The sequence below is a fragment of the Corapipo altera genome, unplaced genomic scaffold (assembly GCF_003945725.1).
Source record: "Corapipo altera isolate COAL_440 unplaced genomic scaffold, ASM394572v1 44, whole genome shotgun sequence".
Lineage (NCBI taxonomy): Eukaryota > Metazoa > Chordata > Aves > Passeriformes > Pipridae > Corapipo > Corapipo altera.
In genome coordinates, this window is record NW_020884880.1 from 4,347,706 (window position 1) to 4,366,437 (window position 18,732).

Below are 18,732 nucleotides of genomic sequence, written 5' to 3' on the forward strand. Positions count from 1 at the left end.
GGCCAGAAAGTCTGAGTGGGGAATTTCTCAGACACAAATCTCTCTTCTCTGTTTCCTCCATGGTGATGTGCTTAATTACAATCCCAGTCATCCTAGTTTCCATCTGCTGGGAGGAGAGAAGGGAAAGAGGAGCTCTTTGTCCAATATTAAGATGAGAATAACCCTCTGGTTTGTCCTCTCTTTCTTTGGCTGTCTATGCAGGGAGCCAGCTGCTGCCAGAGACAGCTCCAGCAACATGTCTGGAACAGGCCAAAGTTATCTATCTCAGCTTTTTTGTCCTTCTTCTCTCCCGATGAATTCAGTCTGCAGAGATCAGACCTGTCGTTAGCAGTGGAAAGCTGTATTACAAATGTGAATTCATTTATTTTTCAATAAGTATTTTGATTTGTTAAAAGTGTTTTAAGACCTGATGATGTGTTCTGGGGAAGATTCAGTGGGCTGTTTCTTCGCTCCAAATATAATGAAAGAGCTGGTCTGTTGCCAGCCATGGAGGAGGGAGGAGGAGGAAATTAGAATATGCAGCATTTAAGGAAAAAGTCAGATAAAAATAAAACTTAATTCTGTCAATACAGTTTTACTCATGAATTGAACTGCAGTTCACAGAAGAGAGATGTAGAGGAAGTTAATTTATAATGACCACATATCCTCGAATGGATTGAGGTGGAATTCAGAATATAGTGCTCAGTTGTAGGCCAGCAACCAGAGCCTTTCAATCTGCTGCTTTCTCCAAATGTGTAAGAAAATAGACTTCTGAGTTCACATAACTGCTCAGTTGCCAGTTGGTGCCTACGTCTTGTCCGCAGCACAGAGATATTTTATGCACAGACAAGAAAAGAGTTGTGAAAGGAAAAAGAGATGTTTGCATGAACTTGTATTTCAGCAAAGTTATATTTTACACCACCACAACTAAGAACAGGATTTGTCCTAAAGATTATACCGAAATTAATGTAAAAGGTACATAGACAGGGAATGTGGATGCATATTATATATGTGTGTATATATGTAGATATAGATAGATACATAAGGTGATTATTCACAAAGAGTGAATTCTACATTGAGTGAGATTGGTCTTCAGCAGAAGAATTTTCTCATGTACTTTAATTCAAATGTCAGATGCTTCATATGACTCTACTGCTGAAAATCTCTGTCATTTTGCCATATCTGCTGTTAATAATACAGCTACCAGACAGTCCACATGAATTAAAAAAAAAGTAGGTTGGTTTTGGTTTTTAATGCCTTGTAAAAAAAATAGTACTTGAACTTTTCCCAATTGTAATTTGTGTGAAGGGAGGAAGAGGCTATATACACAAACAAAGCTGCAGTTTCCAGACCTGAATCTTTACTGGTTTCAGGTGAAGCATGTGCCTTTAAGAACTGCTCCTTATCCTCATAATTTCTTATTATAGGAAATTGCAGTTGGCAGCAACCAGTTCAAGTATTTAAATATTTTATATTTAATTGAGGGGATTAAATTCACATTTCCAATTTAAAATGTTTTCCCATCTTAACTACAAAACCTGATTGTATGTTTTAAAGCTTTTTTAAAATGTCAGTACTGACTTAGTGTGAAAACACATTACTATCTTTTTCTTGTCATTTAAGAGAGGCACTGGTGGTACCAAATTTTTTATTATTTTGATCACTGTCTTTTCTTCACTCCCCTTCTCTATCCCTCTGCCTGTGACTGACTTCAAGTGTCAAATGAGGAGAAAATTGTCATAATGAAATTGCTGGCAAAATCTGGTCAAAAACAGTGATCTCTCTTAGTAGGGGATCACATCCAGGTCTTTTTTTGTAGTCTACATTTTCCTACTTTTTTTTTTAGTCTAAATGACTTAGATATTTCCAAGAACAAGGCACAGGCAAAAGGAATTGTGCTGACCTCTTCTTTGAAGTGGGATTTAAAAAAAGGACAGGGAGAAAGTCTATTAAAATGTGGCTGCCTTCCATGCTTCTTAAAAATGTGCTGTTTATGTGTGCAATGCCTGCCAAAGAGTCCGTCTGCATCTTGTGTGTTCCAGTCAACAGTGCATGCCCTGCAATTGTATCTCATCTCCATTTTTGGGCAACTCCATCTCACCTTTTCTCTGCTCTTAGCAAATGTCTGAGAATTATGCTGGTACAATCATCTGTACCTTTTTCACAATGGTTTCAACTATCAGACTGCTGGGGCAGCTGAACCCCTGTGTTGTTGATAGCCCAGGTGGGGCTGCAGTTCAAGCCGACATAATGAATTTTGGGGCAAGAGCTGGATTCATGTTGTCCTAAGGTTCTTTTTTAAATCTAGACAATTAAAGCCACTTCATTCTAATCTAAAAGAGGATTAAGATCGCAATGCTAAGCATAGCATGGGAGTTCTGCTGCTTTGGGGGGGGAATAGTTTACACCTGGAGTATTTCCAGAAGCTCAGCAAAGTGGCTGTTCCTAAAAGGCAGCCGAAGTAGGAGCTGTGCTTTGTAGGCCAGCATGTTTCACCAGCTGTCTGCTTTACTGCCACAGGAGCCTGCAGCTCCTCACTGGGTTCACCTGCTGATCCTGGAGACAGAGTGATCACTGATCTCAGTGGAAGTAAGGAGATCAACTGGGAGGCAGGAGCTTTTTTTGCTCCCATGACTGGTTGTTGCTCCCATTTCCAAGGTCCTGCCGGATCTGAACTCTGCTTCTCACGGGCACAGACTCCTACCTCACAGTTGCTAGAAATTATACATCTAATTCAGGGGTCAGAAAGACTTACTTCCTGCCTCCAATACACACTCAAATTGTATCCTGAGTGCACATCAAGATAAGGTCAAGGCATCTGCTGGTTTTTACCCCATTTTGCCTTCAATTGAAAAGAATTTGGGCAGGTAGAGGAGGAGCTGTGCTGCATTTCAGCAAACCCCCACCTGGACCATCAGAGGTCCATGCCTTCGGGACTCAGCTTTCTGCATCCCAGAGCATCTCTTCCCAAAGTTCACATTCAGCAGAAGTTTGATGGCTTTCAATGAAAGATCTTCATACTCAGGCTTAAATCCTTGCCTTCCTCCTCTGTTTGAAACAGAAGAGTACGTATTCTACCTTTAGAGGCTGGTTATAATGGTTTTAAGAAAAAAAGCACCCTGAGAAAGATCATTTGAGTACAGTCTGTTCATCATCAAATACCATTGGAAAACAATGTTTCCAGGTGTTGGCTCAGAGTGAAGGATGAACTAAGCCTGATGGCATGGGCAAACAAGTTCTACACGCTTGGGTTCACCACAGTAACACTGCAGTTCCCTCCACGCCTCAGGTGGAGCAGTGCAATCCCTGCATGTGGTGGAAGTACCTCTCCTTGGCCAGAGGTCCTTGGGCAAACATTCACATCCCACTAGGACCAATGCCTTTAGGCAATTTGATATCCAGTAGAGCCAACTTAAAATCAATCTGCTGCTTACTAAGGGAGCATGTAAGCTGTCACAGGGTGGACATAGTGTAATGGCAGTTTCTTAACATGGTGAGCAAGCATGCAGAGGGAGCAGCAAGCAATGGAATAGCTGGGTTTGAAATTCACATAGGATGGTTCCATCTTTGGAGGATGGGAGGTTTTCAGAAAATCCTGAGCCCTATCCACCCTCTTAAATGGACATCAGTTTAAGATGACACTCAGGGTCATATAGCGCTATGCTTTGTTCATACATAAGAGTAGTAATGCTTCTAATTAGCCATGTCCACACTACAGCAAGTAATGCTGCCAAGTGAAGTGGACCTGTAGAGTGAAAAAAAAGCAAGGCTGAAGCCTTAACACTTGCTCTTACATGCATTTCTACTTAAGACTGCTGTTGCTCTAACCCTACAGGCTGAATGTCCCTTGAATTCCACAGCACGTATTCTGGTTTAGTTTCCTTCAACGGGAAACCAGTTTGCATGCTCTGAGCTGGCTTTGTGATTCAAATGGAAACACGGTAAGCTGGAATTTTCTAGAGACAGAGTCCTGAGTTGAAATGCTAACATGTACCCCTTGTGTCTAAATAGGACTTCACCGCAAGAGCACAGCAAGCACAGACTCGAGATGAGGAGATGCTGAATGTTCTTGTGAAATCATAAACCAGGGATTTGTTATAGCAATTACATAATAATTATATAATTGCTACAAAAGTGGGATTTGTCATAAAATCAGTTATCCTCTTAGCTTCTTGATGTAGATCAGATAACAATACTTCTGTTCAAGAATTATCTAGTTTCCTAACTTCATTTGCTCTCTGGGTATACTGAAACACTAAAATAAATTATTCTGAAATTGCTCTTATTTCTCCAGACTTTGCCTTTTATACGTGTAAATGTTGTGGAGAGAGATGTTGCATTTTTGGAAGATTTTTTAAAATTACTATTCCAAATTGAAAGAAAACAAACTCAACATGGAGTGAAATACTTCTGGGCTTGCATTACTTAAAACTGTAAAATAATGTAAAATGTCTTTTCCACTTTTAATATTCATTTTTGGCAAAGTAATTTTGAAAACAAACTACAACAAAACACTGAAAGCTATTTTAATGACAAACAATTTTTTCCTCTACAAGTTGAAAGTTACCAGAATAGTAAAGCATGTGAAGAGTTTAAATTTTGATGACTATTGAATTACCAGTGGAAAATATTCTCAGTAAAACTGATTAGTTGCTTCATTTAAAGCAAGGAGGAAGACAAACAATATTTAGTCAAAAAATGTCTTAGCTATCCAAAAGGAAAAGTAACTATAAAGTTTTGAAATCTCCTCCAGGTTCTTCACCATCACTATCTGAGATAGCCTTTAAATTATGACTGCCACCATTTGTGAGCTTCAAGATGAGAAAAGAATCAGGACTGTGAATTGTGTTTTGTATCTTGTACACATGCTTTCATAACTTTTCCCTAATCACACCATGAGACATAACACAGCCTGCTAGTGCCTACTAAGGTCCAAAGAAGAAGCGCTTTTCACTATACAGCCTTCAGATGTAGCTTTGTATGACTCATATATTTATATGGCTTCTATGTTGAGGAGCTTTATATTTCTCCTCTAAACAGGCATCTCCCCTAATCCATACTGTATCGAACAATTTGAAAATAACATTATTAATGGGAAGGTGGTCAACCCCCGAAAGCATAATCACATTTCATTTTAGAAAAAAATAATAAATTGAGCATGCTGCCTGGATCTCACTTACCTATTCCCCTTTTACAAAAGCATATGCAGGCTATGGATAATTTATAAACAAATAGTATTGTATTATATTATTGATCTCTAATCTCCATGGTTACCGGGCTCCTCGTTTCATGTTGGCTTCTATGTAATTAAACCTTTTTGCACATGTAAAGCAGCATAAGCTAAATTAAGCTGGAAACAGGAATCTTTACAAAGGACAAAGAGGGAAATTTCCTTTATTTTGCACCACTGGCAAAGCTGGTTTGTCTCTGTGTGTGGAACTGGTGAGAAAAAAGCAGTTGTGCTCAAACACCATAAACTGAGTTCTTGCAAGTAAGAGGTAAGAGTCCACTGGAATTAATGGTGTGCTGGTCAGATTTAGGTCCTCATCTTTGTCCTTGGTGTTGTTATAGACCTTTCTGGCACTTCTCACCTGTTGTCATACTGGGATCTGTAAGAATACCACCAGCTCAAGAGTCATTCTCTTCTAATGTGACTTTAAAGTAGTGGTAAGTACTCAGGCTTGTACAGTGAAGTTTTTAAACATTTTTTTTTCTTCTTGCTGTATGAAAGACCCAGACAATCAATAGGAGTGTTATTGTTATTATTAAAAGGAAAAAAAAGGCAACATAAAAACGCTTACATATAAAATACTAAGTACCCTAAAATTCAGCTTTCCCACACCAGCAACCTCTATTTTTCAGTTACAGAAAATTCAAACAGTTCTTGGAAAAACAGTGCAGGAAAGTTTAAAGTAAATTTCAGTGGAGTTTACTTTTTTAACAAACGTGTTTTGAATACACTTCTATGTCACCTTTGAACTGACCAGAAGCAGGTTAGTCCTCTTCCAGATACCTAGAGTCCAAGCTGCCTAACTACTTTAAAATGCAAATAGAAATTAATGGAGGGTTTGCATCTTGATTGAAATAACTTGAAAACAAATATCTCTATTAGTCACTACACACTGATTATTCTTTCACCTTTCCTTATCAGACTCTTTTCCATCTACTTTTAGTTTCCCTGTTTCTGAATTCAATTTCCCCTAGCTTCATCTCTGTGGAATATTTATCCTGCTGCAAGCTATTCCCCAAGGCTGTGGATATCTGCTTTCCAATCTAACTGTAGAGGTAACTGCTTTGAAGGACACGGTCACCTTCTCCATGGCAGCTACCAGAGGGCTCACTGGCTGCTCATTCTCCTTGCATTCCTGCATATTTTCAAACAGTAAGGTACTGCCTGTTAGCCTAGTCAATGCTTTAATACTCTCTGGCCACTCTCCTTCCTTTCTATTTCTTAAAAGGCACAGATTCCTACCCAAATAAAGATTTTTTTAATTCTTGTTCCATCATAGGTTTACTCCCAAATATAGTATTTTGGGCATGTATTGTATCTCTCAAGGCTCCTAGTGGAGAGGATACTTACAGCTAGTTGTAGATATTAGAAAACAAAAGCGGGATTTACAAAGAATATTCTTCCACATAGCCCATTTCAGAAAAAGTAGCAGAAATGAAAGTGTTTAAATACACAAACCCCATAAAGTTGTTAAACCAAGATGCTTAGGTACTACTGTAGTCACAGAAGGACACAAAGTGTATATGACCCTGTAGAAAACAAAACATTCGGCATATGGAAACAAGATTTGTGGATGTTTTTGGCTACATAAAATCTCAAAAGTTGACAATAGGAATCATTCCAGAACTGCAGTTAGATGACAGTTTCTCAAAAAACAGTAAAGCAACAATATAATTCTATCTACTTTTCTGCACAATTGCATCATTCCCCATCCCAAATGCCTAATTCCCTGAAAATTTCCCTGCCTTCAAAAGGAAAACTGTGGCCAAGAATTGAGCCGAAGTGAACCCACTAGTGAGAACTGAAAATTGGGTTTTGCAAAGTGGGGCTTTTGGAAAATTACCACAAGATGTATATATTAAAAATGATAAAAAATGGCTTCAGAAATCAGAGAGAATAGTTTGGTCTTCACTTCTTCCTAAATAAGAATAATAAATTGCAAAATATGGAAGTCTAGATCACAATAGAGAATTCTCATAAATTATATATTACATAGTTGGACACTAAACTGTTAATATAGGAAAGCGTCAGAGTATGGGTTTCCAATTTCCACTTTATGAATTTTTGTCAGCACAGCTTCCTGCGGTCAGATGACGTATCCTGTCAGTGCCGGGCTTTTTTCTCCAAAATACTTAATTGAATTTTAATTACATGCAGAAGCTCACACACTGGTTTTATGGTTGAAAAGCAGTGCTAGAGACCAGTCCAATTTTTTGTTCCTGGTTGTAGCTTTGTGATTTCTTACTATATTAATTCTTGTAAGCACGTCTAATTTTCTCATTGAAGACTGAACCACGTGAGCCTTAATTAAACACATTAGTAGTCATGGAACAATTAGAGTAAATCTTCCACAGAAAAAATTGGTCTGCAGGGAAAAGGAGCCAAACAGTAAGTGTACTGTGTGCTAGCACTTTATTTACAGAGGCCATGCTGAGAAAACCCAAGATCACATCAATAGCAGTTTGCCTAAAGAAGGAACTATCATGTCTCATGGACCGAGACACTAGTGTCTTCTTCTTGCCTATTATTCTTAATACACAGCCACTGTCCCAGGGCTTAATCAGAATTCATGAACTGCTAAAGCTGAGAAAGATTACTGATCTTATTAAAGATGTAACAGCACCAGACTGAGAAGATGGGGAGAGAGAAAAGAGAGGCTGAGAGCCTCCAGGGGAAGCTGAAGCAACCATACTTTACTCTGTGTTTAGCTCACAGGTTCACTGCCATGAGAAACCCGAGGCATTTTTCTTCCATAGGTCAGGAGCTTGAAAGCCAGAGCACCACTGCCCCACACTGAGCATCTAAATCTCTTTACCTATAGTTTCAAAGTATGCCTTCCTAGTCATCATCAACAATATTTTAATTAACTTTGAAGACTCAATTCCTTCTTCATCTAATCCTATCTAATGCTACTGGAAACAAAGGAGTGGCTTAGGTGTAGCTTGATGGGAATTTAGAAATGGTAGGTTATAAGGACATTACAGATGGCCTAATTTGACTGACACAGCTGGTACTAACAGAGAGAAAACATCTAGGCATACTTTTGTATCTTAGGGATTTTTTTTTCTGTGCTAATGCTTTCTAGAGTTCAAATTAAATGCTATATTTATAAAAATTTTTGAGTGATATCAGTGGAACTAGAACTGTGCAATTTTTTTTATCAGTTGCCAAACAGAAAAAGTAAATTAAATTTGTTTAGACTGACCCAAAATATTTCCTTTTCTCTTTTTTTGTGATGGAAAAAAAACTGGAGAAATCCCAATTTTAATAAGTTGTTCCTTTTGACAGGAAATTGCTTATTTCATTTAGACGTAGCTAGAACAAGAGGAATCAAAGCGCTCAGCTCACAGAAATCTGGAGCTGGGTGTTCCCCCTGCTAAACAACTGCATGGTTGTGCTGCTTCACCTACTGAGATGTGAGAACCTGGGTTAAATTTGGAGGGATCCTCCAGTCTCAGAAGACGGGATATTTAGAGCTGAATTTCCCTCAGTCTCCCCTGCTGCAACTCTTCCGTCCTCCCTCTATATAAAATGCATGAGTGAGTCAGTCAGAGCCCAACCCTGTAAGACACAAACTCCGTACTTCTGGTCCTCACGTGGTTTTTTTTTTTCTCTGCCAAAGGAACAAAGGGATGGAAAGAAGGATGACAGAGGAGAGGCACTGGCTCTTGCCTCCTTTCCCCGGCGAGGAGGACAGAGAAGTGTGCAGATGGACACCTTCGAGGTGATGGCCTTCACCCTGCCCTGCCTGTAGAGGTGCTGCTCCACCCTGGATATTTACTTACATACACAAAATACATCAGTATCAGGAGCAGGTACTGAGGACCTCACCTAGAAAAGGAATATAACATGATAGTTAGAGGACTAGTTTAGGTAGGAAATTAACAATTTCAGTTCAAAAAATCTCATGAAAAGGAAGGTCTTGGCTGTACAGCTCCCATGTTCTGCATCATTCAAGTACCAGGTATTGCATCAAATGAGCCTTTTTGGTTCCTCATCCAGCTTTATTTATCTAGGGGGGAAAAAAGCCAGCTGAAACTATTTGGCAAATCTGATGTTGATTAAAGTGGGGGGAAACTAAACCCGGTACTTTTGATAATTACTGTAGTCATCTAAAACATTCACCCAGCTGAACACCACAGTGGTGTTCTTACAGCACACCTGTGCAGGCAGGACTGTCAAGCTAAACTGGAATTCATTTTATCTCTCTGCAGCAGATGAAAATTAAAACTGAAAACCAGAAAGGAGTAACACATCCCCTGGCCAGCAACAACTCTCTTGATAACAGGTGATATGCAGCTGTTCCTCTCAGGTAAAAGGTACTGCCAGAGAGGTAGGAAAGAATTTTTGGGTTGAATCCCATTGCAAAAGGTGGCAGATTGGCACTGCATTGGCTGGGTGAGCTGTACTGCTCGGAGGAATCCTTTCTGGCTTCCTCCTCTTTCCAGAAATAGTCCTTTCCATTGCAGTCTGCCCTTATGTGCCAGCCCAGACGGTTCTTTAGTTGGTGAGGGGGAACCAAATTCTCCAGTAGGGAGAGGGAGAAGCCCAAGCACTTGATCCTTATGCCTGTCCTCCAGGAATCCATACTGACGATCAAGCAGTAAGCTGGACCACTGTGTGTTATGTGCTGTGCAAAGGGCTCATGCTGTGCTTGAATTTCACATCCATGATGCATTACCAAACCTAAGGAGCAGGTTAATCCTTCGGTTTCACTGTTATTCAGGTAGTGTCATAGATTATTTTGTCACTTACAATGTATAGATTCTGTATTTATGATCTAACCAACTTATTTGAGAGACACTTAATTGTGAAGAGGAGATGCAACTTCATCGAGAAATTCCTTAGAAAAAGGCCATCTCAGTTTTAACAAGTGTTTATGGAGTAAGCCCCATTGTAAAGATGAATTTTGTTCTGATTTTCCTATACTAGAAAAGCAAACTTTTGCCTCTAGCAACACTCCTTTGAAATCAACCTTGATAGTTTCCATGCAATGAGGTCTAATCTCATCTTGCAGCTGTGGCTCCAAGTGTGCCAACCCCCATATGTCATGTGTGTTGTAAGCAAATAATTTTGTGCAAAGTGTTTTATTTCAAGACTGAAAAACTATTCCAGGACAAGTAGTATAGGAGTGAGACCAGGTGGGTGGACCTCCGAAGGATTTGTTCCAAGGCAAGAAAGGGACCATGATAAAAGCTCTCTGTGATCTTCTAGATGTGATTTTAAAAGACCAATGAAGTGAGAGATGACTTATTCAAGGTACAGCAGGCACTTTTCCATTGATAATCCATGCAGGTCCACTGTGTGTAGAGCAGAATTAGTCCTGCACAAGAAGCGCAAGATAATCTCAATATAGACTGAGAGACAGGAAATATCTGTTCAGAAGAAAAACTGGCAAAAGGACTGATGTATGTACTATTAGCAAAAAGGATACTCACAAATAAACACTTCAAAGGGCAGAACTGCCTTAGATAGGGCTTGTTTGCCTTTCCAGAGTAAATGTGCTGTAACCAGTACGAAAGACATGTTCTAAGAAATCATATAGAATTTGAGCCATTTAGGATTGATTTGGGAAAGCATGAAAAAGCATCTCATAGAAATTCATTGGCATGTTTTATTGGTGCAAATAGTTACGCATTTTCTCTGTGTATGTCATACGCTCAAGTAACTCAGGACGAAAATAAGAAATGTGAATATAAAACTTAACTCATAATTCTGACTCTCATCATCTAATTCATTTCTTGTAGAATTTTGTTCCCCAAATAAACCATGGACTATATCAGATTTTGATGTACCATTAATATTTAGAGACAGGATAACAGTTGATTGAAATCAAGGTTTCTCTTTCCAAACTGCTGATATATAACAGAATTTGGCATATCAACTAACTTCCTTGATTTTCTTCAAAGTCTGTCATGTAATTACAATAAGCAACTCCCTTTCTTTCTGAATCTGTATGAATTTGGAATAATGTCCTTATATAATCAATGCTTTTCTCCTAAAGGTTCAGGTTTCCTTTTTCTGCAGAATCCTTTTAATTAAGGCACACCCATAAATGCTGGAATGTTGGAGAATGATGTTTTTTGGAGCTGCTGCTTCATGTTTGTGAGTATGCTGCACATCGTGAAAGAAAATGGTGGTTTCAAGTTAAACTTAAATGGCTTTAACAGCTTGTTCTGTACTTTTAATTTATGCTACTCTTTGAACATGTTACATTTTAGTTTATACATAGGCTCAGCCCAGTACTTTTCTACTAAGTGTGTAGGGGAGTGATGCACTACAGGCTGTAATTTAGGAGCAGGTTGGAACTGCCTGAAATATGTGTATCTTCATAATTTATTCCTAAAATGCTATTATTACCTGAACTCTCTCTAGTTTCAATTCTAAATATCTTCCCTTCCCCCTGCACCAGAGTAGAAAGGCAGTGGGAGGGAAGCAAAGTGATATTTTATTTCTGTGGCTGTGGAGCTGCATGCCAGCGGCTCCATGAGCCCACGCAAGCTGGGGGATACAGCTGGGCTGCCAAGGGTTGTGCTAGCTCTGGGAAAACTGGGGATTTTCCAAACACTAAGATGTCCTCATAAAAATGGTGTTGGACAATGGGCACACTTAAAGCCGATACACCAAGAGCCTACCTGCCTACTATAAACGTTTGAAAGTGAGAGGAGTGTATTAACATGGTGCTCAGATGTCACAGCTATGTCCATTCCATGCACCAAATCCAATACATGGATGAAAGGATCAAAGTGATCACACTGGTGTAAGTATTATAGTTTCTAAATACATTACTTGAAACCCTACTGCAAAAGCTCAGCCAATGGGATCTTTGCTCTCAAACTTTACAGTTATTCTTTACATAATGGCTCATCCCTCCTGTACACCTATTCAAGTTGTTGAATGTTTCTATGAAACTAATGCCAATTAAAATTCTTTATTTGCATATATTAAAGTGGGATATTTTTAGAGTTATTTAGCATAGTGAAATATATGCTATGCTATATATGCTAAATATCACGGCTAGGCTTCGCGAACGAAGATTTAGGAAGGCTCTATCCACGTTTGTTACAGATATGCTAAATATATGCTATAGCTATATATGCTAAATAGCAACAAAATACAGGAATTTAAATGTAGTGAAATGTTTGAGCGGAGCTTGTAAATGAGAACTCTTCTTTGGAAAGTTTGCTGCTTGAAAGAGACTACTGGGGAGTAACAATTTTGAAAATGTCTTCTTGTTTTCATCTACACATCTACACCTGTTTCCTGAAGACAAAAGAAGATAAAAATTGACTCTCTGATACTTGCTTGAAAAATAATCAGTTCCCACACAAATTGAAGATAATATTTAAATTTTTTTTTTTACGTATCTGTAACATTGATTCAAATTATGTAATGGGTTCTCCATGTTTATAAGCCAAAAAGACATTTAATCTGTAAATACAAACACTTAATTTAAATAACGCTCTCCTGAAATCAGCTTCACACACCTCTGCCTCTTCTTATCCATGTTATCAGTTCTTTCATTTTCAAGAGAAGATGTAATCAACAAATCCATGTCCTTTTGCCTTTCATTCACTCTCACACTGTTTTCTCTCACTCCCAATCCCTTTTTCTGGCAATTCCTGTAAGATTTTCATTTTAGCCCTCCTCCTTTACCAGTAATCTTGTAATTTTTTATTTGTTTTGGGTTTTTCCCTTGTTCTTTGTTTGTCTTAACTCTTCACAGACATGCCAACACACATACAATGATATCTATCTCATCCATGTTTTTTAAAATTCTATTTTTGACCTAATTTGCCCTCATATTTCTGCTGAGTTTTCCTCCTGTCTATAACTTTTGAAATAAAATGATACATAGCCTGAAACTGTGACCTCAGATGGCTTTCTGCCAATTTCCCCTTTTCCCAAGTCGTCTTTAATTTCAGCTGTGTACACTCCACTCAGCTCTTTTGAGGTCATTATTAGTGATGAGACCAAATCTCAGGACTCTTTCCATTTCCATGGCCTGTGATGTTATTGATCATACTGTGACTCTGAAATCCTGTCCTATCTTGAGTCTCCATCTTTTCTTGTTTGCTTTATCAAATGAGTCAATTCCTTAATTTTACTTTCAGCTGGGACAGATCTCCATCCTAACTTTCAAGAGATGTCTCATCATGTTGTTTTTTTTTACCTCTTATTATTCTACTTGTGTGTTGTCTTAGGTGATTTCTTATGATTGCATCAATGCAACTGTCATCTCTACAATGCAAGTTGTCAACTTTTCATTACCCATACTTGGTTTCCACTTGAGCCTAAAACACTGAAGTCAAGATAACCTTCCTGATTTCTCTCTATGATTTTATCAGCCTGTCTCTATATCCTTTTCTGGCATTCCCCTTCAGTGCCATTTTGAATATAAGCTAGGAGCATCCACTGGGCACTCATCTATAATTTTGTCTCGTATCTTAAAGTGCATTTTGTTGTTCCAAGCTGACAGTGATATTTTCAGTTGCCCATACATCTCTGTCTCTCAGAAATTCTTTCATATACACCTTTCAGGTTTTCTTCTAGACAACTAAGCACAAAATAAACTCTAAAAAAAATTACAAAGCCTTCCTTCAAAGTTATCTTAAATCCCACTACTTTCATGATGCATTCAAGAAACAGAAATAATATCTGGCTGTAACATTTTCAGTGGGGAGTGTTCATTTTAATGTATTTGTAGATTTTTAAATATACTGTGTGCTACATTTTACAGTATGGATATCTAGTTTATACTAAATACATACTCTTGCTTCCTTCTTCTTGCTTTTTTTTTTCCTTCAGTTTCTCTTATAAATACTGCAAGCTACTTCTGCTTTAAGAAGTGCCTTTTTGGGCATGCACAATAACCAGTACGATATCCCATGACACAACAAATAATACTAATTTCATTTTTTTTTTAGCTCTACTCACATGACCACTGATGAGATTTCCAAAAACACTTACTCTGCCCAGACACCTGTTGCAGCATATACACGACAATAAGACTCAGTGCTAAATGATGTGACGGCAAAAAAAAGTAATCAAGTTCAAAGACGTCAGATGGTTTGAGACATTAATATTGTGGCATGTTAGCTCATTTCATAGGATTTACATATTATAAGAATATAGTTTGAAAACAAAACCTATATAGTATTGAAGACTTCCTACCAACATCTTTTCACACTCAGGATTTCACCCCTATTTTTAGGATAATGATGTAGATAGAGATTCCCACTGCTTCCAGTTAGAACTGCCTATATCAGGACAGGAAAAGGGGATGGAGAAGTACTTATGTTCTGTGTATATACAGTGCCAGACATAATAGGATCATGATTAACCAATAAGTGAGAAAACGGTTGAATTAAAGTTGGTTAGAGAATATTTTTAATTTAATCTCTTAAAGGTGTGAGAATCTTCGACCATTTCTGATCAGCATATTATAATTTTATATAAACCTAATAACCAGCAAAAACACAAAGCTCAAGCCCACTGGATTGCATAACATATAAATCACTTCAAGGGAGTTAAGTGTGAAAGGTGATATGAAAGTGCAAGTTGTTAACCACAGTCGCAGCTGATTGAATGTTTTGTTTATTCTCTAACCAGATTCTGCTTCAGGAGTCTGTACCACAACTAATTAACCATAATGCTTTATACTTGTATAAACAGAATATATAATAGATCTTTATGATATAAAATTAATTCTGCCCTTAAGGAAAGCTTTTATAAGTCAAACCATGTGCTGTTTGAGAACTGTCTCTTTATGTTCTTCCTTACAAGGCAGGTATATTTCCCTGCCAGCAGAGCTCAGGGAACATTCTAGAAAATAACATTCGTTAAGGCCAGCCAGGTGTTTTCTTGCAGGACTGACTACTGGGAACCCCATCTCTGAAACTGAAGTGGTTGCAGCTGCCTTCTTCCTTTATGCAGCCTACAGTGAGGAAAGGCACTTTGGCCCAGAAATTCGTCTGGTTTTAAAGATCAAGATCTTGCTGTTGTCATGCCATAGTTACTTGTTTAATCTTGAGTTTTGTCAGCCTTACTTCTCTGTACTTTTTTGTGTATTAAATTCCAGGCTGAACTCCATCATTGCTACTGGACCTACAAGACCAGAACAAAACCCCAAACACACAGAGATAATTTGTTTCTGGATTATGACCCATGAATAAGCACTACCCAATGTGGTTAGAGGATGGCCATTCTCCCATCTGGTCTTTGGTGTGTTTGTCCTTCCTGTGAGAAAAAAAAAAAACCAACAAATGGATATACAGGAGTTGAGGAGACCTGGGAGATCACACATCTGATTTCACTAGGTGAGGGCCTGCTTCCTTAAAGTGACAGAACAGACAACATTTGTCTTTAAGACTTGTAAGGTCACCCTTTTTGAGGCACCAGGCTTAGCAGAGCTGAAAGTACGATGACAGACTCCATTAGACTGTTTTCAGTGAAAACTTATCTTGGTAAAATGCTAATCAGAGACAGAAAATATTCAACATCCCAAGACAAGAAACTCTCATCCACCTAATACTCTGCTGATGGTCTAGTTGGAGATCCATTTCCAAGGACCACTGTACCTTGAGACATTGGTTCATGCTTTGGACATCTTAAATGTACATAATAAAAGAAGTTAATATGAAGGTAAGTTGTTTGCTGGAAGAAAAATATAAAAGGAAAGAAAGAGAAGAAAAGAAAGAAAGAAAGAAAGTGAGTAAAGAGCAGAAGCCTCCTTGATCTAACCATCACCTGACTGAATGGGAGGCATAGGTTCATATTACGCTCCTCTGGAATGATAATCACACCCTTCTTCCCTTCTTTGAGCCTGACACACCACTGGGAGGATTATGTTTGCATGGCAGCCCAGATCTTTCTCACTGATAAAGCTGCTATATCTGAAAAGTATTTGGCAGAACTGTCGCCATATACACAAACAGGAGCTGACACTCCTAACCTCAGAGGCTTGGTATGAGGAGTAGTCTGCATCAGCTCTTGTGCCCTCCAGATCAACTCTACAGATCACCTATGTAAGTAGCAGAAGAAAACACCCAATTTCCTTGGGGAGCTTTGAGGTGGTTTTATTAATGGATTTCCAAACCTTTTGAGGTAACATTTTTAATGTAACAAGCTTTTTTTTCACCCATTGCTTTCCCTCCTACATCCAGCTCTCTTCTGTCTCTTTGTGAGCTAAGTAGTCACAAAAAAATTCTTCTTTTCCCCTTTTCTTTCCAAAATTAAGAGATACAGCTTCTTCTACCATTGCATGATCAACTGCACTTCTTATTCCCTTTCTCTTGACTTCTTATAATGAGTTATTTCACGTATCATAATTTTTCCAAATACATTTTTCTGGTTAATGTTACCTCTCAAATAAGAGAAGTACATAGAGCCAAAGCCATAACTCAGTACTATAGGAGAAAGTATTCCCCTTGAAACATTTCATCCTGGGCTTATAATAACTGAACAATTACATCAGAGTTCAGTTTCTGTATGATCACACTGATTCCCACTGTGTATTTGTAGTAGTTCTATCTCCACCAGTAGTGGTTACATTATATCTCATGGAAATAATGTGTGTCTACATCTACCCGGCTGGCAAATCCAAGTTTTAATTTCTTCAAGTAATATGTGTGCTTTTTGTCATTTAAGACTATGAAGAATATGAAGAAATTATCCAAAAGATATGCTTCATTGGAACTGCTCTGATCTCTCAGAGAAAGAACTTTCTTTATGGGCAAGTAACACTTATAGATGCTAAACAATGCTTTTCTTTCCAAGGATCCATAAATCTCAGATTACTTTTGAGAGTAATGACTGTTGCAATAATGCTGTTCTTGATTACAGGCAAGACTATAACAGCTCTGACTGGTAGTGATTCCATAATTATGTTTGATTACAGACAGGATCTGTGCCAATGCAAGGGAGTTATTTGTTGCCTTCTATCAGTCTCCTGGATTCCACTGGAGACCAAGAGCATGCCATGCCAGCAAACACAGCTTACTCAGCTGCCTTCCTCAGGGTTTTGTCACTAAAGCATTGGATTTAATAGCAGGACCTCTGATAGTTGGGTGTGCAAAACCCTTTATGGAACTGTAATTAAGCCATTATGTAACTACATCAGTGATGGCCACTACCTAAGAGGATCCTGAATTTCAGCAACTCTTGAGGGCTTGATCTTGCAAATAAAGTTTTACTTCACAGTCCAGGGACTAAAGTTATTCACGCCTTAACTCTACTACAATTACAGCAAGAATCAAAATGACAATGACAAATAAACTATATCCATAACATTGTACATGCTTTCTATTACTATAGAACGTAAAAAAAGGAAAAGCTCCATTAAGGCAAGTAGCCCTCCCTCTATCAATGAACAACAAAAAAAATTAATGTCTTACAGTTTATTCTCCAGTGCTTTGTTTATTTGGTATTACATGACTCATGGAATAAGGTTTCCACCTCTCCCCATGGGAGATTATCCCAGCTGCTGAGACGTACTAGCAGTTCCCTTTCCTTTCTCTTTTTTTTTTTAATGATGCCTAAGTTTTGCATTCTATTTTAGTTTGGGATGTAAAAGCAACAAAGGAAATTCACATCCCCAAACTTGCTTTTAAATACAATTAAAGCTGTGGCATGGGCTCACAAATCCAAGGAAACATGCAGTTAGAACAGAAATGCATCATATATTTCACTTAAATACTGTGCCACCTCAACGGTACACTTTTAATCTAACTGTACACTTCCTTGTTTTTACAGGTTTGTTCCTTGCTGTTAAGTAAATGCACTTTTATTGTATGTAAATTAGCACTACTCAAACTCTTAAAGCCTATTTTATAGCTGTCACACCAACAAAACACATTCACAAATAAATATTTGTTCTCCAGGCGAATATATTATCTACCTGGAAATAATAATTATTTCCAGCCTTTTGACTCAGTGCTGTGACTCTGCTCTGGACCTGTTGTATGTACAGAATAGAACATTGCTTACAGAGTAGCATATCCTAAAATTCTTAAAGTAATGCAGTTCTCTAATGCATTTGATTCTTATTCTTCTTACCAGGCTGCAATATCTGTTTAACAAGAGAATATTCTCCTGCTTTGAAGATTCAGAGACAGCATGTTTATCTTCCAGTAGTAGTTGTGGAGTCTACCACATCACTCAACAGCATCCCATTTGGCTGGTAAAGGAACAGTGATGATAAGTTCCAAATAAAGTATAGTGCTGTTTGTTGTGCCTAGAAGGAAAGGTCATAGTGAACAAGGCTTTATTTATGAGAAATAGTGACGTAGGATAAAAAGAGAGGTAGAAGCAACCCAGAAAAGGACTCTCTAAAATGAAGGTTGAAGTTCCCGAACCCTCAGATTTGCTTTTCAAATCAGAATTGTTGAAATGTACCCTTATTAACACCAGCACAAACCTGACAGCTAGGGCACTGGTGTGGCAGGGGCATTCATGCCTAATGCAGTTCAAAAAGAACAACACAAAACCAGATACAGACCAAATCAAGAAATCTTAGTAGAAAG